The sequence below is a fragment of the Peromyscus eremicus genome, chromosome 1 (assembly GCF_949786415.1).
Source record: "Peromyscus eremicus chromosome 1, PerEre_H2_v1, whole genome shotgun sequence".
In the NCBI taxonomy this organism is placed as follows: domain Eukaryota; kingdom Metazoa; phylum Chordata; class Mammalia; order Rodentia; family Cricetidae; genus Peromyscus; species Peromyscus eremicus.
In genome coordinates, this window is record NC_081416.1 from 146,270,082 (window position 1) to 146,291,729 (window position 21,648).

A 21,648-nucleotide genomic window follows, 5' to 3' on the forward strand; every position below is an offset into this window, starting at 1 on the left:
TTGCAGTCTGTACTGTGTGTGCCAGGGGTTATCTATCTAAATAGAAGAAAATCCAGACATTTTTAAGTATTTATCTTTTCAATTGGCCATTCTAATCTTAGTCCTTACCCTTTCTTAATAATTACATGTTTTCCATAAAAATATACTGTTTCAAAAAAAGGGAAAACAAACAAGTGTGAAGTCAACATTGTGTGTGAATGGTGCTAACCAGGGCAGAGACCAAATTAAAGATCACAGCTACAGAGAATGTCTGCAGATGTTAGAAGAAACAATTTAGTCAATGGACGCAGCCATCATATGCTAGGACTGCAGACAGCAGACTTCATGCTCAGGGTTAAACCCCACTCTACTTTTGGGGGGAAAAATCAAGAATTCAGAAGTATAATAATAATTAAATAACCGAAATAGAAATGTATTTACATTTCACTCTATTTGTGCACTGAAACATCGAACCCAAATCCTCCCTCCAGCTCCAGAGATGACAAACCAGAGCAGACACAGATATGAGTTTAGGGACAAAGGGGAAGGACACAGACGTCAGCTCTGAAACCTGCTTTTCTCATAACTCCAGCTGTTGATACAGATTGAAAGGATCGATATTTCTCTGAATTAAATTTAAATGGAGAATATCATTATGAAATAAGCAGTCCAAGTGGAAGGTTTTTAATTTAAACCTGAGTATAAATCCAGAAATTCATTCCATCTTTCTGGATGTCAGTTTCTCTCTAACTGGAAAATACTTGAGACCCTTTATTTCAGAGACAATCACACATCGCTTCCTGTCTTCCAACATTGTAGAATTTGCTGGCTTTCTGAACATGCCTGTCTTTTTTTTTTTTTTTGCAATAAACCAGGATCAGAGAAAAAAATGTCTGACAATTTGGTCATTTTCTCTGTGAAAGGGTCCAGTGTTGAGAATAGTCATGTTTATGGACCTGTTTAAACAGTATATAAATATCTGCTATAAGATCACCCTAATCAGTCTGTGCTCTACACAGGCCCTAGTGTTCTGTATAATTAGGGGAAATTACTTTTGAATATGCACACAACACAGTTGGTTATATAAATCCCTGTACCCCAACCCCCTTATACATCCACACAAATCTGTATTTTATTTTAATGTGATTTTTTAAAACTCTTCCTAAATTTTCCATAGCCTTCAGTTCTTGTATGATTAGATTCACGTCCTATGATGATCTCCAGTTATATCTACTTTCCTACAGACAACATAACTTCAGTCTTCTTTGTGACTAATGAAGCTGCACTATGCATATATACTATGTTTTCTTTAGCCATTCATCTATTGATGGACACCAATACTGACTCCATAGACTGCAGTTGTGAGGGATGCTGTGATAAATATGGACGTGCCGGTGTCTCCCATGGAAACCAACCTCCATTGCTGGGTGTATACCCAGGAGTTGTGGCTGGGCCATATGATAGCTCTATATTTTTGATTTTAGAGAAACCACTCTACTGATTTCTCTCATGCTGGACTAATTTGCTTTTCCAAAATTGTGTACAAGAGGCTTTATTCCCTGTACCTTGGACATTTGTAGTTTTTTTTTTCCTTGCTAGCAATGCAGAATGGAGAGAGAGAATTTCAGTGTGGGTTTGATTTGTGTCTCTCTGATGGCTAAAGATGAAAACAATTTCACATTTTTATTGGCCATTTCACTTCATCTAAAGTGTCTGTTCATTTCCTGCTTATTTATTGAATTATTTACTCTTCTGGCATTTAATGTTTTGGGTTCTTCTCTCTGCCTGACGAAGCGCTGGCAAAGACCTTGTACCATCCTGATGTCTGTTTCTGCAATGGTTGAGTTTCCTTTGCCATGAATTTGATGTCATTGCAATTGCCAATCATTATTGCAGTCATTCAGATTATCCCTTCCTCTCCATATACTTCTCCCGTGTTCCTTCAAATTTCTGGTTTTTTTCTTAAACTAGGTTTTGAACAAAGTGATAGATAAGGACCTAGTTTCATTCATCTACAGGCTCCAAAGCTACACAGAGAAACCCTGTTTGGAAAAAAGCCAAAAAAAGAGGGTCTTGAGTTAAGGCAAAGAGTCTTACATAAATTATTCTAGACCGAATTATTTCTATATTTCCCATAACCACCAAAGAGCTTATAACTCAATTTATTAATTCCTATAATACACAGATGCACACAAATATATATATATATATATATATATATATATATATATATATACTCATATATTTATATACATACATACACACACTCTTATTTCTACTTTGTCCCTCTGAATTCTCTATAAACTACATTCTCTACATTAGTAGTTGGTTCTATGATTATTGTGAATAGCAAAGTCTGCCAATGTGGAAGTCTCTCTAGAAAACAGCATAGCATTTGTTGACATCCTCCTTCTGTTTCCCTCAAATCACATGGAAAATGCTCATATTTAATACAGCATAAATGCTAGATGTATGGTTGTTATACTGTGTTCTTCAGAGAATAAGATTTGTAGGAAAATGCCTTTACTTATTTAGACACAATTTATTTTTCTGAAAAGTTTTCATCCTCTCTTGTCTGAATTCATGGATAAAGACAAAGATATAAAGACCTGATGTATGTTCAGTCTGTCCACACTGCAAAGTTATGAATTATTAAAAGAAATACCAGCATTCTTAAACGTAATGACTCTTAAAACAATATTGAAACTGTGGCAAGTAACTGTTTTGGGCAAGGCCTTCAGTGCTTAATGCAGATAAATTAATCAAATCAGAACCAAGTCTTATAATTACAAGCTCTTGCCCTAACACCCAAGGCTTATCACAGGCAGAAAACCAGGGTCAATAAAGGAGTGTGTCCGTGCCTCCTATCCACAGACAGATAAAGATCTCACAAGCCTCTAGTCCTGTTGTTGGCACCAAGTCAATCCCCTTCCTCCACTCTGATCACCTTGCCCATAAACGTCTGCCACCTTTCTCTATCTTGGCCACATATGAAGTCAAATCTTGGGGAAATCTTTCTGGAAGGAAGAAAAGAATTCTCAGTCTATTTATTGCTTAAGTAAAACCAGACACTCCACAGAATGCTGTTTCAAGAATTCCCACAAGGATGACCCCAGCTTAGACTACTATCAATAGTGCAGAGGGCGCCTAAGCTGGTTTAACCCAGTAATCAGATTGGTGAATACCCTGTATTCATGGAGACTTCACCCAGTAACTGATGGAAGCAGATGCAGAGATCCACAGCGAAGCACTAGGCAGAGCTCAAAGGAGCACAGTTGAAGAGAGAGAGGGAGGAGAGATTCTGTGGGCAAGGGACATCAAGATCGTGATTCAGAAACCTAGAGACAACTGAACCAAGCTAGTAGGAACTCATGAACTTTAGACTGACAGGAGCAGAGCTTACATGGGACTGGACTAGGCCCTCTGCATAAGCGAGACAGTTGTGTAGCTTGGTCTGTTAAAGGGACCCCCGGCAGTAGGAACTGGATCCATCCCTGGTGCATGGGCTGGCTTTTTGGAGCCCATTATCTATGGTGGGACACCTTGCACAGCCTTGATGAAGGGGGAGGGGCCTGGACCTACTTCTACTGAATGTACCAGGCTCTGCTGACTCTCCATGGAAGGCCTTACCTTTTTGGAGGAGAGAATGAGGGATGGGTTAGAGGGGAGCTGGAGGAGGGATGAGAGGGGGAATCTGTGGTTGGTACATAAAATGAAGAAAAAAAAATTCTTAATAAGGAAAAAAAATTCCCTCGGATTTTCAGATTGGGTTGTAGATTTCACTTTACATTTAAAGTTTTACCGTCATGGTTCTTTTGATGTATGAAACTTTTTATTCTTTGTTATTCTTGTATTTCATTGTTGTTTCATTTTTGTTGGTGGTGTTTGCTTTTTCTGTGCCCTTTCACTGTTTAATCCCTTCCTGTTCTCTTTATGTTGAGGGAAAGCATTGAGCTTTTCTATACTAGTTAAGTAGCTGCATCTTCCATTCAATCTCTACTCTGAGACTCCAGAATTCAGTTAATGGGTTCTAAATTCCTCTCCACTTAGGAATCTCCCAAGGACTGGTTAATGTACTCAAGGAAAAATGGTGAGCTTCCCTTACCCTAAAAACACATAGAAGGTGTTAACTACTTTTACGGATTAGTCTTGTTAGCAAAACACACCATTGATGATACATCTGATCTCTGGGAGAGTCCTGTGAAAGAGCTTAAAACCTAAGAAGCAAGGACTACTAATGGCATCGTAAAGCTACCCAAAGTACTGTTTCTAATTTGGGGAGTAGCATCTATATCAAGAACAGTAAGAAAGCAGCCATTTTAGCATTATTCTTTTAGAAGACACCTTTATATCATAAAAATCAGAATGAGTTATTGGACATGCATGATGTGAAGTGTCACAAAGAAGACAGACTGGAGTTTCCATGAGTATCCAGATATTCAGGGGAAAGTGTGGTACTTTACTGTTCACATACAGAGGGTATTTGTTCTCAGGATTTCTCTTTGTGTGTCCCTTCATCTCACAATGTTTGTTTCTGTGTCTATTGTGTCTATTTCTCTCTCTTTCTCTCTTTCTCTCTCTCTCTCTCTCTCTCTCTCTCTCTCTCTCTCTCTCTCTCTCTCTCTCTCTCTTTCTGTGACACACACACACACACACACAGAAAGAGAGAGAGAGAGAGAGAGAGAGAGAGAGAGAGAGAGAGAGAGAGAGTTTTTATTTGTCTTCCACTACCTCCCTGGGGCTGGAATTACAAGCACATCCCTTTCTCTGTTAAATCTTAAATCTTAAGTCTCTATATATACTAATCAAGCATTCTACTAACAGAGAATTCTACTAAATGGACAGTTTTATAAGCCAGACCAAAGTAATTCTAAAGATGCATATATTTCAAGCCTGTCAATTAGGTTTAGACCTAAAACAGCATTTTCATCAAAGACTATGAGGCTTAATAAAAGAAATGTGGTAAATTTCTATATATGACTTGTTCTAGCAATATCCTCAGGTGCTTTTATTTCTGAAAGATCTGTGTTTGAACATGCTCTAGAGCTGCTGAGATTATTCACCACAGGGTCATGGTGGTCACCAGAATCCTTTATTTGACTGTGATTTGTACTTTACATGGGGTGTCAATCAAATGCTGACTCTAGGACCATCTCTATTTATTTATTTTAAAATTTAGTCAAATTTTATTACATCAAAGACTTTCCATAGAATTCATCCAGAAGTAAACAACCAGAAGCACATTTGGAAGAAATGGTATATCTTCAACATCAAAATGAACATCAAAATGTACATAATATGATATGATTAGGTATTTTTGTTTCTGTTTTACTTCTATGTGTCAGAGTGAATGAAAACATCTGAGCCCAGTGCCTTTAAAGTTTCAAACATGGAATTTGTAAGATATGGTAATAACATGTAGAGGAAAAGAACACTTTGGGGAGTATATTTAGCCCTGACAATTCATAATGAGTCAGTTTGGGAGTCTAATAGATATCACAATGTCTGATGAAGCTAGATAAACTTATGTGTTCAAGTTTTGAGATACACACACAAAAAACATATGTATTTATATTTGTTTCCCACCATCTGTAGTAAGCATTAATATTAACTATGGATATTGAAATATAAATATAAAGGGCCCTCCACTAACGGAATAGTCAGTTTAAATATCAACCTAACCGACCTCTTGAGCTTTTGACAATTCCTTAGTAACTGGTGGAAAAACACTATGCCTAGGCAAAGTGGACAGAAGAACATGGACAAACCCAACATGAAACCGTAGAGGCTCATGCAAAGAAGATAAAAACAACCTTAGGTCAGTGCTTTTATGTCTTCTTAGGGTTTAGCCCTGAAGGTCTCATGTTTTGCAGACTACTGGTAGATTTTATTATAGAATGAACTATAAATTTACAGATTGTTTAATTATAGAAAAAAATTATCATTTTTTATGGTGAGACAGAAGATACATTTGGTTTCTTACATCCTGACCTGAAAACAGGAAACAGGAACTATGAGTTACACACAGGTAGTAGGAACCATGACTTAAGTACAGGAAATAGGAACTGTTCCCTAAACATAGGAAGTAACAACTAAACCTAAAACTCAGGAGGTAGGAACTATGCCCCAAATACAGGTAGCTTACTCTACCAGCTCATGAGCATGGCCCATCAAAGTTACAAGATTATGTTGGCCAAGTAATCACACACCCATGAGAAGAAATAGAGGCCCTCTTACAATGGCCAATGAGCCTGATTTTGTTGCACAGCCTATTCCAGGATTAAAGAAATCAAAGGAGAAGGATCACTAGACTAGGCTACACAGGGAAACCATATCATACACCATTTGCTATTGAAACTGACTGTGTGAATAGTAACATATTTTCATGTTAGAATCATGTTAAGTAATTATTATGTACCTTGGGTCTTAGTAGGGAGAAAGGCAAGCCTGGTACTGAATACATGAAATGAAGGAGGGCTTTAGTAACAAAAACTACAAATTTTATCAGGCTAATGCTATTTTCTTTTCCTGTTGAAAACTGACACAAGCACACTGGATGAAGATTATACAGATTTGATGCCTTTCAGTTATAAACTTAGAGGTTCAAGTCAGCCTCACATAGCAGAAATCCAGGCACTATTAGGTCTGCTCTGTCCCATGGACTCTAGAAGACAATGTGCTTTATTGTCTTTTTAGCCCCTAGAAGGGATGGCATTTCCCTATTTCCTGGTTCCTTCCTCTATCTTCAAACCAGCAATCCAGAATCTTCCATTTTCTCCAGACCGTGACCTAAGCTTTTGTTATCCCATCTCCTACCACAACTGACTGTTCTAACTTCCCTCTCAGAAGGACCCTAATGATTTGATTAGATAAACTTGGATCCAATCCTCAATCCTACATGCCAAGGTATTTAACCCCATTAATCCTGTCAAGTTCATCTTATGATGTCAGCCCAGTCATAGGTTTTGGGATTCACAAGTGAGCATTTTCTTGTCTCTGTGTGGGGCCAGGTATACATGTGCAGTACCTTCCTCTATTACCCTGTGGCTTGTTTCTTTCAAGCAGGTTCTTTTGCTGGACCTGGAACTCCCATTTTCCCTGCAGCCAGCAAGCCCCACAGATCCTCCTGTCTCTGCCTCCTTCTATGCTCAGATTAGAGGCATGTGCAGGACCATGCCAAGACTTTACAAGGGTGCTGGGGTCTGTCCTTACGTCCTAATGCTTGTGCAGGAAACACCCCTAACTGCTGAGCCATCTCTCCAACCACATGCTCATCTTTTGGAGAGAAGACACTATGCTGTGAAAGGCAGTGTCCTTACAACAAAATAGTCATTAAGTTAATCAGTTAAAATTTATTTTGTTCTACAAACACAGTAAAAGTAGAAACCAGCGCAAAGGTTTTATTTTATTTAGTTTTTAATTTTTTCAATATGGATTTTTAATTTTCTTACTTTTTGTGAGTGCTTTTGTGCAAAAGCCTATAGAGAAACAGACATGAATGCTTATATGCACGTGTGTATGCACACACATGTGCACACATATGCACATACAAGCACACACAGACATGCACACACTGTTATAAGATAGTATTGATTGTCAATTTGATGTTAACAAGAATCCCTTAGAAAAAAATCTATATCTCTAAGGGATTATCCACTTAGGGTGAGTCTCTGGAATGCCTGTGAGAGATTGTCTTTGTTAGATTAACTGAGGTGGGGGACCTGCCTTAACTGTAGGTTGCACTATTCCATAGGATGGGGTCCTAGACAAAATGAGACATAAAAATCTAGCTGACCATAAGCATTCATCATTCTTTGTTTCTTGATTGGAATGCAATGCTACAAACTGCCTCAACCTTCTGCTGCTGCAATTTGCCCATCAAGATGAACTTTAACTTCAAATTATGAAGTAAAACTAAACTCTTTCTCCCTCCAGTATCTTTTATCAAGTTATGTTATCACAGCAACAAGAAAAGAAACATAACACACATATACACATACACAATCACATATACACTCACACACATAATATATGCACATGGCCATATGCACTCTCATACACACAATAAACTCACAGACAAACAGGTACATAAAATTAAATGCCATAATACATAATACATACACAGGTAAAGGCATATAAAAATACCCATTCGTACACACAATACAAGCACCTAGACACAAACATACTCTTGCATGCATATACATACAAATGAATACACAATTCATACCTAGACACACACACACACACACACACACACACACACACACACACACACAACTCTCGGTTATCTCATCAGATAGAGAAAAAACTTTCAAAATGCTAACAAGGTGAAATTATTATTTTAATGCAAATCGTCTAAGCACCAGCTAATAGACATTATGCCTATTTTAAAATCAAAGCTTTGGTTTTATTGAAAATTGATTGGCTTAAATGCTTCAGAAATTCACAATTACACAGATTTTCATTCAATTCTCTTCTAAACCAAGAATATCAGAACATGTAGAGGCAGGTCACAATTCAACACATTTCAGTTTCTAGACTACTAGCTTTACTAGCTTGTAATTCTTGAAGGACAGGTTTGAATCGTGTCACAATGTGAAATTTCATTTTTTTTCAAATTCACTGGAAGAAAGTCTCATCAAAGTCTATTTTATGATCTCCATGGCTAGATTTTTCACAGTCTCCTCAGGTGTCTGTGGTACGCTGCCATGAGGAAGCTCACAATAGAGTCCTATTAATATGCTCCAATCTGCATCATTGCCCGTGAACCTGTCTGTGCTTCAATTTGCTATGCTTGAGCACACTGTCTTATTAATGTTTCAATGAAGAGAAAATTATAATTCTGGCAATTTGTCATTCGTGCTGTCTTCCTTCCCATCCCTGATAATTTTCATTTGAGACATTCAGATATGACAGTATAAGTAAACACAAATGCATAAATGTACTTGCCTCTGACTCATTTGTGTTTTAAGATGAATCAAAAGCTGTGGTTCTTAGATAAACAGGCAAGCTCCAACCCAGGAATGTGTTTCCATGTCAGAGGCAGGAAGTATAGGGCATGATCAGAGCCTTTGCCAAAATCCATGCCTTTTGACTCATGAGAAAGAGACTGAAAATGTGAAGAAACAAATTCAGAATAGATTAAAGGACCACTTTTCATTTTCCATGTAGCTTCTGTTGGGTCAAGCACACTTTGCACAGTGCTGTAGTCATACAAACAGGAGAGACCCCAAGAAAACCTCTATCTTTCTCGGCAATGAACATAAAAGACATTCAGGAAAACTAGAACTTAGGAGGTAATATTCAAATTATATAAAAAATAATAGAGTGATTACCCAGAGAAATAGATTGACAGAAGGAGGATATATTAATAGGGAGTTTACTAGATTGTCTTACACGTATGGTCTGTGTCATCTTACAATGGAGTTAATATCAAATTATATAAAAATAGTGGGATTCTCCAGAGGAACAGATTGATAGAATGTGTATATACTCACAGGGAATTTACTAGACTATCTTATATGTATGGTCCATGTCATCCTGCATTGGTTATCCTCACACTGAAGGTGCTGAGAACCAGGCAACTGTTCAGTTTATAAGACTGGATACCTCAGCAGTACCACTATGATATTGAATGTCTAGAGAACTCCTGGAGAACTGGGCTTCAATACATGCTGGATGCCTGAAGAATCTGAGTTCCCATATCAGCAAAGGAATATGGCAATGGCCACAGCAGCAACAAAAGGCAACAAGAACTCACTAGCAAAACATGAAGGCAATGAAGGGGAAATTGGTTTTCTTTTTCTCTTTGGATCTCACTTTATTTGGCTGCCACTGGAAGGAAGGTGCCACCCACATTTGGAGTGGGTCTTCACAGTCCAACTAACTTGAGCAAGGGAATTCCTCACAGATGAGCCCAGAAGCTTATCTCTTAGTTGATTTCCAGATACTGTGCAGATTAACCTCCACAGGTAAGAAAACAACTCCTAAAATTGGCTTATAAACCAATGATAAACAGTGTCATATCTTTACCTCTGTATGAGTAAGACAGGGTCAAAGAGGCATGCCAGGGTGTCCATGGCCTCAACTACAATGGATGATAGATGTTAGAAGAAACCATGAATTGGATGTGAAGGCTTCTTGTCTGTTAAATATAAACAACATAAAATAAAGAAAACACTCCACAGGACTGTCTCCCATTTAAAAATATGTAAGACATCCATCACAGAATAAAAATTAGCAAACAAAGGGGGAAAAACAATGCAAGCCACTAATTATGAAGTTGAAAGATAATAATCTCAATGAAAGAATTCAACAAGATTGTAAGCGGCTGTTATTGAAACACTCCAAATGTGTTTAAAGCCAGGTATAATAAAGAAGTATTAAAAAGGACCAAATGGAAGGATGGTTCTAAAAAATGCAATATTTAAGGACAAAAAAAAATGTATTAGATGATCTGAAAAAGAAGAAGAAAATATGCAAACAAGTGAAAGCAAAGATGTTAGTAAACAGAAACTTCCAGAACTTAAATGGAAAAAAAAAAGTAATGAGGAGCAGCATCAATTCCAGGAATTGCTGAAATACAGAGCAGCCTAGAACCTGTATCATTGTAGTGTGAAGAAATGGAGGGAGATGGTTAAGACCAATAGCCTGAAAAGTAAACAGACATATTGCTCTTAAATGTATAAAGCTTTATAAGCAGCAATCCATGAGCATGGTCCTAGTCAAAACAAGCACACAAAACCACACCTACACACATCATAAGAAAGTTGCTGGGAAAGATTTAGAAAGTGGTTTAAAGGAAAATAACAATATACAGATAAAATCAAGTATCCAAGTAACTGGAGAGATCTCAACAGAAATCGGGGGCCGGGGGGCGGGGGTGAGCAGGCACACAGAACTATTGCATCATTGACAAACTTCAGGAAAAGACTTTAACCTCAAACATTACATTCAAGAACAGTATCCTTCACGAGTTCAGGGAGACAGACCTTGTGCAGTGGGCGGCAAGTGGAAAGACAGAATTGTTCATCTTCAGACCCGCTAAAGGAGAAGTGCTCCAGCATCTACTCAGCCCAAGGAAAGTGTGAGATAGAAATGAGAAGCATTAGAATTAGAGAACAAGAGATAGCAGCAATATTTCAACCAAAGCATCACCTTTCTCCTAATAATTCCCTAATGTAAATGATAAGAAAATTCCTTATACAATAAGACAGTAACACAACACTTAAGAAAAGTGAGCATGCATAATTGAGTTCATAAAGGAACCACTAAAAGAGATAAAATAAATAGCCATCAGGAAAAACATGTTAAAATGACCAAATACTCAAAACTCATGCAGAAAAAGGAGAATATAAATGTTTTAATTGAAAGAATTAATTTTAGAAAGTAGGAAAATTATTGAGCTGAAAAGGCCTTATCATGTAGGCAACTTATGTTGTCTAAACAATAAGCTAGAAGACAGAGAGTATCAAATTAGGTCTTTCTGAAAGGAGCAAATTATACTCTGTATGCTATCTGCTTAAAATATAAAATGACAGATAAAAGTAAGGGAATAGGAAAGGACACACTCTTCAATACTAACACAGGAAAGATGGTGCCGATATCCACCTCAGACAAAGTAAATATCAGCAGGGTTATTAGGAGAAACTAAGAGATCCACATGCTAAAATAAAAATCCACTGAGGATATTGTGATGCTAAGTGCACATGTACCTAGCAACAGCACTTTAAAACACATAAAGCAAAACAGATAGTAGTGGATAGAAAATAGAAAATCCGTACAACCTGGAAACCTCAACATTTACCTTTGATAATAGGTATGGTAAGTAGAAAGATAAACATCAGGAGCACTGAGTACCTAATCAATAGTGACCATTAACTGGTGTGTGTTTATAAAATGCTCTACCTACAAATAGTATCAGTATACATTCATTATTTTTAAAGTACAAATACATCACTTAACAAATTAGAAAACAAGGTGTAAAACAAAAAAATTTAAATTGGATTGAAACATAAAAAGGAATATTCTTTCAGTATAAGGGAATTTAAAAAGAAACCAAGAGGGGCTGGGGATATGAATCAACAGTTAAAAGTCCTGGCTGTTCTTGTAAAGGACTCACATTGTGTTTCCAGCACCCACATGGAAGCTCACAACCATCTACAACTACAGGAGATTCATTACCCTCCTCTAGCATCTGCAGGCCATAGGCACAAACATGGTGCACATACATACATGGAGGCAAAATCTTTAAAAATCACCATGCACAAAACTCAAATCCAAGTGGATCAAAGACCTCAACATAAATCCAGTTACTCTAAACCTGATGGAAGAGAAAGTAGGAAATAGCCTAGAATGCAGTCACAGGAGACCACTTTCTGAATATAACACCAGTAGCACAGACACAGAGCAATAATTAGTAAATGAGACCTCCTGAAACTGAGAAGCTTTTGTAGAGCAAATGACATAGTAAATAAGACAAAATGACAGCCTACAGAATGGGGGGAAATCTTCATCAACCCCACATCTGACAGAGGGTTGATCTCTAAAATATATAAAGAAATAAAGAAACCAGACAGCAAAATACTGAGTAATCCAATTAAAAGGTGAGGTAACAGTCTAAACAGAGAATTCTCAACAGAAGATCTCAAATGGCTGAAAGATATTTAAGGAATTGCTCAACATCCTTAGCCATCATGAAAATGCAAATCAAAATGACTCTGAGATACCATCTTTCACCTGTCAGAATGCCTAAGATCAAAAACACTGATGACACCTTATGTTGGAAAGGATGTGGAGTGAGAGGAACACTCCTTCACTGTTTTGGGGAGTGCAAACTTGTACAGCCACTTTGGAAATTAGTATGGTGGTTTCTCAGATAATTGGGAATCAATTTACGTCAAGATTTAATGATACCACTATACCTAAGGAATGTTCAATCATACCACAAGTTCACTTGCTCAACTATATTCATTATAACATTATTCATAATAATCAGAACCTGGAAACAACCGAGATGCCCCTCCACTGAAGAACTGATAAAGAAAATTTGGTACATTTACACAATAAAGTATTCCTCAGCAGAAAAAAAAAGACGTCATGATGAAATTTGCAGGCAAATGGATAAAACTAGGAAAAGTCATCATGAATGAGGTAACCCAGGCCCAGAAAGACAAATATTGCACCTACTCACTCATAAGTAGATAGTAGATGTAAAGCAAAGGATAACCAGGCTATAATCCACAACCCCAAAGAAGCTAGGTAATAAGGACTCTAAGAGGGACATGCATGAATTCCCCCTAGAAAGGGGAAATAGATAAGATCTCCTGAGTAAACTAGGAGGGGGCAGATGAGATGAGGGAAAGAGATGCTTGAATTGGAGGAGGGACTGGGAGGGAGACCAAGGAAAGAGATTATCTTGATAGAGGGAGCCATTACAGGGTTAGGGAGAGACCTGGTATTGGGAAATTCCCAGGAATCCACAAGGATGACCCCAGCTGTGTCTCCAAGCAGTAGCAGAGAGAGTGCCTAAACTGGCCTTCCCCTGTAATCAGATCGATGACTACCCTATTGTCATCATAAACCCTTCATCCAGTAACTAATGGAAGTAGATGCTGAGATCCACAGCTAAGCACTAGGCCAAGCTCCTGAAATCCAGATGAAGAAACAGAGGGGGAATTATATGAACAAGGGGGTCAAGATCATGATAGGGAAACCCACAGAGACAGCTGACCTGAGCTAGTAGGAGCTCACAGACTCTGGCCTGACAGCTGAGGAACCTGCATAGGACTGAACTGAACTAGGCACTCTAAATGTGAGTGACACTTGTGTGGCTTGTGCAGTTTGTGGGGCCCCTGGCATTGGGAGCAAGACTTATCCCTAGTTTAGATCCCAGCTGGATCAACAACAGGGAGGGAGAACAAGGAATAGGAGACCATGGTAAATGAAGACCACATAAGAATAGGAAGAAGCAAAGTGCTAGAGAGGCCCACAGAAATCCACAAAGACACCCCCACAACAGACTGCTGGCAATGGTCGAGATACAACCTGAACTGACCTACTTTGGTGATGGGATGGCCAAACACCCTAATTGTCGTGCTAGAAACCCCATCCAACAACTGAGGGATCTGGATGCAGAGATCCATGGCTAGGCCCCGGGTGGGTCTCTGGGAGTCCAATTATCAAGAATGAGGAGGGTTTATATGAGTGAGAATTGTTGAGACCAAGGTTGGATAAAGCACAGGGACAAATAGCCAAACAAATGGAAACACATGAACTATGAACCAACGGCTGAGGGGTCACCAACTGGATCAGGCCCTCTGAATGGGTGAGACAGTTGATTGGCTTGATCTATTTGGGAGGCATCCAGACAGTGGGACCAGGTCCTGTGCTCATTGCATGAGTTGGCTGTTTGAAACCTGGGGCCTATGCAGGATCACTTGGCTCGGCCTGGGAGGAGGGGACTGGACCTACCTGGACTGAGTCTACCAGGTTGATCTCAGTCCACAGGGGAGGCTTTGCCCTGGAGGAGGTGGGAATGGGAGGTGGGCTGGGGGGAAGGTGAGGGGGGCCAGAGAGGGGAGAACAAGGGAATCCGTGGCTGATATGTAGAACTGAATGGTATTGCAAAATAAAAATTTAAAAAAAAAAAGACTTATCCCTAGTTCATGAACTGGCTTTTTGGAGCCCATTCCCTTGTTCAGACTTGATGCAGGTATGGAGGGGCTTGGTCCTGCCTCAATTTGATATACAGGTCTTTGTTGACTCCCCATAGGAGGTCTTACCCCTTCTGAGGAGTGGACCAATGAAATTGAATTGAAGATCCTGACACTAATACACACACCTATGAACACCTGGTTTTTGACAAAGAAGCCAAAACTGTACAATGGAAAAAAAAGCATCTTCAACAAATGGTGCTGGCATGACTGGATGTCAATATGTAGGAGATAGCAAATAGATCCATATCTATCGCCATGCACAAAACTCAAATCCAAGTGGATCAAAGACCTCAACATAAATCCAGTAACTCTGATCCTGATAGAGGAGAAAGTAGGAAGTAGCCTAGAATGCATTGGCACAGGAGTCCACTTCCTAAATATAACACCAGAAGCATAGACACTGAAAACAACAATTAGTAAATGGGACCTCCTGAAACTGAGAAGCTTCTGTAAGGCAAAAGACACAGGAAATATGACAAAACAATAGCCTAGAGAATTGGAGAATATCTTCACCAACATCTGACAGAGGGCTGATCTCCAAAATATATAAAGAACTCAAGAAACTAGACAGAAAACACCAAATAATCCAATTAAAAAATGGGCTACAGATCTAAACAGATATTCTCAATAGAAGAATCTCAAATGGCTAAAAGACATTTAAGGAATTACTCTACATCCTTAGTTATCAAGGAAATGCAAATCAAAATGACTTTGAGATACCATCTTACAGCTGTCAGAATAGCTAAGATAAAAAACACTAATAACAGCTAATGTTGGAGAGGATGTGGAACAAGGGGAACATTCCTCAACTGTTGGTGGGAGTGCAAACTTGGACAGCCACCTTGGAAATCAGTATGGCAGTTTCTCAGAAAATTGGGAATCAACCTACCTCAAGACCCAATGATACCACCCTTGGGCATATTCACATATTCAATCATACCACAAGAATACTTGTTCAATTTTGTTCATAGCAACATCATTCACAATAGCCACAACCTGGAATCAACATAGATGCCCCTCAACTGAAGAATGGATAAAGAAAATGTGGTACTTATACACAATGGAGTATTACTCAGCTGTAAATAACAATGACACCAAGAAACTTGTAGACAAATAGATGGAACTAGAAAATATCCTGAGTGAGGTAACCCAGACTCAGAAGGACAAACATGGTATGCACTCACTCATAAGTGGATACTAGATGTAAAGCAAAGGATAAGCAGACTACAACCCACAGCTCCAGAAAAGCTAGGAAACAAGGAGGACGCTTAGAGGGACATACAGATCATCTTGGGAAGGGGAAACAGGAGAGATCTACTTGAGCAAACTGGGGATGGGGGGGCCATTAGAGGGGAAGGAATGGGGGATGAGAATATGAGTAAATGGGATGATCGAACTAGCAGAGGGACAGAGTGGGAGAGCAATGAAAGAGTTATCTTGATAGAAGGAGACATTATGGGGTAAGGGAGAAACCTGGTACTAGGGAAATTCCCAGGAATCCACAAGGATGACCTCAGATTAGACTACTAGCAAGAGCAGTGAGGGTGCCTGAACTGGCCTACCCTGGTAATCAGATTGGTGAATACCTTAACTGTCTTCATAGAGACTTCATCCCATATCTGATGGAAGCAGACGTGGAGATCCACAACCAAGCACCAGACTGAGCACCAGGTTTCCAGCCGAAGAGTGGGAAGAGGGATTATATGAGCAAGGGGGATCAGGATCATGGTGGGGAAATCTACAGAGACAATTGAACCAAGCTCATAGGAACTCTTGAATATTAGACAGACAGCTGTCCAACCTGCATGGGACCCGACTAGACCCTCTGCATACAGTAGACAGTGGTGTAGCTTGGTCTGTTTGAGGGGCCCCTGGCAGTGTGGTCAGGATCTATCCCCGGTGCATGAGCTGGCTTTCTGGATCCCATTACCTATAGTCAGACACTTTGCTCACTCTTGATGGAGCGGGGAAGGGGCTTGGTCTTGCCTCAACTGAATGTACCAGGCTTAGCTGTCCCCACATGGGAGAAATTATCATTTTGTAGGAGGGGATGAGGGGTGGGTTGGGGAAGGGAAGGTGGGGGAGGAGCAGGAGGAGGGATGAGAGGAGGATCTGTAGTTGGTATGTAAAATTAATAAAAAAATTAAAAATAAATGTTCAGTATTGGCTGCAGATTTACAGACTATCCTAGGTCTGACCTGGAGGAGTCAATAGGCAAACCTAGCATAATGGGTGTCTAGGTAAATGAACCATTAAGTTGGGTGTAATCTGGGATTCTGGAAAGGTTTCAATGCCCAAGATGAAGTTCCCGAAACTTAAGAAGAAAGCAAACAGGAAGACTCACATGGGAGAACACCTGTATGGTGTTCTCATGCTGCTTCCACATTTATGGGTGATCACAGAAAAATTCAAGTCCCCGCTGTGAGATACTTCCTATGCATCTTTAGTCAGGGAGGCCCCAGGCTTCTAAAACAATACAGGCTAGTACTATTTCTCTTGGTTACACACCAGAAGTAGATGGTAAGACCCTACTGTTGAAGACAACACCTTTTGGTCTTAGCACACAGAGAAATCAGCTGAAACTGACCGCAAACTTCCTCCGTTTTGCCTAGCTTTCTTGGTGCAGGGTGGTGCTATTCATAGTGCTGGGAGAAAGTAGGCATCAGTGTTCCAATTAACTATGCATTCTACATACTTTACTGCTGACCTGCTGCAGATGATGTGCCCACAGACACGATCATGGCACTATTGCTATGACAGTAACCAAGCACATTCTGGTTGGGTATTTGGCCTCTTCCCAGGATGGTATTCATGCAGGTGCCATATTTCTAGTGCTAAGACCACACAATGGGACATAAAGGCCCATGGGGAAACATGCTACTGTCATTTTTCTAAAAGGACATGTTGTCAAAATGCCTCCCAAATACTTTTGTATATGCCCAAAGATTAGTGCTGCTTTCCCATTGGTCAGAGAAGCTTCTTTGGCATGGGAGTGGTTAATACATTGAATCATTCACTTGTCAAAGGGTTGAGAAAAAGTGTTGAGTGTTTGGTTCCAATAAGACATCTATGTCATCCCCACCACCACCACACACACCTCACCACTCAGAGTGCATAATGTAAAATGATACTGAAACAATTTAAGAGGTGGAAGCTGGGGAGTGTAGTGGGTAGCCATTCCAGCTTTGATCTGGAAGTTCCAACCCCCATTGAGACTTCAGCAACTGTCACGCCTACAAGGCGGGGCCAAGGAAGGCGCCTGGAGACCTGAGATCTGGATGGGCGGCGCACTCACTCAGTTCCGGAGGTGGGCCAAGCAGAGCTCCAGAGAACACCTCTGGACTGCGATACACCTTCCCCAGACCCCGCAACCTACCTATCCCTTAACTTGTAAGTTATGCCATTAAATAAATCTCCTTTTAACTACATGGAGTGGCCTTAATAATTTCACCAATAGGGCAGTGCTGTGAAAACCTCTTTTCTGTAGAGGACAAGACCATTGCACTCAGGCAAGCCAAGCAGCCATGGTTACCTCCACTAAAGCTTCTCAAAAGGGAGCCCTTCAGTATTACACAATGCATGGGATAGGGGCTAGTGCTCTACCCCTAACTGAGCAACTATTGATTGTTAGTTGTTTAGGGGAGAGGAGGAGTCATTTTTCTTTAAGAGAGTAGAGAATGGGAAGTTGGCCAGGATCCAATAGAACCTCACAAACGTGCACATGCAAGAAACCCTGATTAAACTCAGTGGGTTGTTCAAATAGAAAATGGGGACTCGTGGCTTCAGGGCCCGCGCCTCTGTCAGTGCAGCAGGAGCGCCAGAGGCGCCAGGCGCGGGGCCAAGGGGAGCCGAGGGGGCGGAAGTTCTCCGCGGCTCCTCACGCTGCGGCTGGGGCCCCCTCCTCCCTCCCTCCCTCCCTCCCGGCCTCTGAGAGCTGAGCCCTCTCCTTCTGCACCGCACAGCTTCCCCCAGAGCTCAGCACGGGTGAGTCCTGATTCTAGAGATAGCTGCTGTTGACCTGTAACCCTAAGGACGAAATAGCTGGCTAAACTCATTCTTGGTACAGGTGTACACCAAGTCCTTGAAGATTCAGACCAGCAATGTAACCAACAAGAATGACTCCAAGTCCATCAACTCTCGGGTCTTCCTTGGGAACCTAAACACAGCTGTGGTAAAGAAGTCAGATGTGGAAACCATCTTTTCCAAATATGGCCGTGTGGCCGGCTGTTCTGTGCACAAAGGCTATGCCTTTGTCCAGTATGCCAATGAGCGCCATGCCCGGGCAGCTGTGCTGGGAGAAAATGGACAGGTGCTGGCTGGACAGACTCTGGATATCAACATGGCTGGGGAGCCCAAGCCCAATAGACCCAAGGGGCTAAAGAGAGCAGCAACTGCCATATACAGGCTGTTTGATTATCGAGGCCGCCTTTTCCAGTGCCTGTGCCCAGGGCAGTCCCAGTGAAGCGACCCCGTGTCACGGTCCCTTTGGTTCGCCGTGTCAAAACTACAACACCTGTCAAGCTCTTTGCCCGTCCCACAGCCATCACTACTGGCTCAGCCAAGATCAAGTTAAAGAGCAGCGAGCTACAGACCATCAAAACAGAGCTGACACAGATCAAATCCAACATCGATGCCCTGTTGGGTCACTTGGAACAGATGGCTGAGGAACAAAAGGCCAACCCAGATGGCAAGAAGAAGGGTGACAGCAGCAGTGGCGGAGGAGGTGGCAGCAGTGGCGGAGGCACCAGTGGCAATGCTGGTGGTAGTGGCGGCAACAGTGGCGGCGGCAGCAGCGGCCCCCGGCCCCCCACGAAGACACGGCCTCTGAGGCAGGCACACCCCGAGGAGAAGTCCAAACTCGAGATGATGGTGATGAGGAGGGACTGCTGACACATAGTGAGGAAGAACTGGAGCACAGCCAGGACACAGATGCAGAAGATGGGGCCTTGAAGTAAGCAGGCTTATCGGTACCTTACATCTTCCTTGTCCCGGCGGTGGCTCCAGGCAGTTCCTCCTCTGCCTTCCTGTTTCCTCTTTCCTCCTCTCTGTTAGTCCCGCCTATACTTCCTGCCTGGCCACTGGCCAATCAGTGTTTATTTATACAGTGTGATATCCACAGCACTACCTTGTGCTGCTTTACATTAGACAACTATGACACAGTCCACAGAGCTGCACTCATCTTCCTTTGTCTTTCTGGGCTTGTGAGGTGGTACACTTTGTCCAGAGGTCCTTATTCCAGAAAAGATGCCTTGGAGCTTTAAAATCACTTATCATCAAAAGTCAAAAGATCAATCAATAAAGAGTTTAAGCCCCACACATGATGCCCAAAGGTTCTTCTCGTAGCCGAGCAGAAAATTCCCATCAATAGGATATTCTCTTTTAAACTCTAACATCCTTCCCCAGGTTCCATGGTGTTGGGCTGCCAGACTACAGTGCAACATCACCTAGGGAGACACCATGCAGTCTGCATCAGGAACTTCAGTTTCTATGTGAAATTGTGCATTGGTGGCAATTCTCATCAGGGCTTATAGTCATCCAAAAAGTAACGAAACTCATCTGAGTCAGAGTTTTTACTTTAAATGATGTCATCATCAGTTAGTTTCAAGTTCTGTGCATTATCTCTTCAAAAGTCATTTGTCTGTCAAGGAAGCCTCCAAGAAAAATGAGACATGTAGGCTGATGTCTGGGACCAATTGAGACCTTTATTCTACTTCAGTTGGTTAGTGAATGTTGTCATTACAACCTGTCCTCTAGGCTCCCTGAGGCAGGTGAGGCAAGCTAGCAAATGAGAGCACTGGGCTCTTACACCCATACTGGTTCCTGGTCAGAAAATATCATCTAAAACTAATAACAAATAAACTGTCTAATAAAATCAATTTCCAATCACTATGAACTCCTACTACACTATTCTACCTTGAAACAGGATTCATTAATAGAGCACATATCAGTGTCTTCCTCTGGGCTCCATCAATGAGCACATAGTGCCATCCATACACAACAGGGAAAATACATGATACAGATGTACCATATATGACAGAGGTTGAACATACATACAGATATATACACCACCCTACATTCACTCATATATACACAAAATACACACACACACACACACACACACACACACACACACACACACATTCCCCCTTATATAGTCCTGTGGGATTCAAATCATAGCAAATATATATTAGTCACCAGGATGGTTTGGATGGTGACATGGCTAAAAGTCCTTCAATTAAAGGAAATGTAGTTAAGGAATAGAAAACACCTGTTTTGAAAAAACTTTTACTTTTTATATCATACCGAAAGAGAGATTCATGTGACCAGGCTAGACACATAATCTAGGTTCCCCAGGAGATTCCTCAACATATTCTCCTGCTACTAGCTCCCCAGTGCTGGATTATAGGCAAACACCACCATGGCAGATTTGAGTTATGCTGGGAAATGAGTCCAGGGCCTGGTGCTTGAAATAGGAGCACTCTCCCAACTGAGCCACATCCCCAGCAATAAGCCTCTTATTTAACTATCACTGAAGTTGGATAGTTCTCAGCTTAGAGGTAAAATCCTGATGTCAATAGAAGCAATGTCAAAAGGCCTGGCACCCAACACTCCCACCAGGTTCTCCACATGGTCGGAGTCAGTGTCTCCCTGTGTATCTTTACATCTATTTTCCAGAGTCACTTGTGAAATATTCCTTTATTAAGGGAATAAAAAAATGTAAATATGTGTTTTTATTTATGTATTTATTTAAATAAATATAAAGTGTGTTTCCCCATGGCCAGGTTTGGGAGGGGATTTTACAGCTGGGAACTTGGGAACTGGTGTTCCAGGCATTTTTTTAAAATTGTACAATCTCTCTCAACATCCTAGTACCTAATCATTACTGTATCCCAAGATAGAGCTATGTATTTTAAACAGATCTGTTAGAAAGATCTTCCCCACACTCAACTGA

The 21,648-nt window shown here is 40.8% G+C and overlaps 1 protein-coding gene and 1 pseudogene across 2 annotated transcripts in view; one reads left to right on the forward strand and one right to left on the reverse strand.

The window, feature by feature from the left end:
- Positions 1–21,648, reverse strand: part of LOC131919552 (STAM-binding protein-like) — a 231,578-nt gene that overhangs the window by 44,682 nt on the left and 165,248 nt on the right. The window lies entirely within an intron of this gene.
- LOC131919181 (RNA-binding protein Raly-like) lies at positions 18,463–19,651 on the forward strand (annotated as a pseudogene).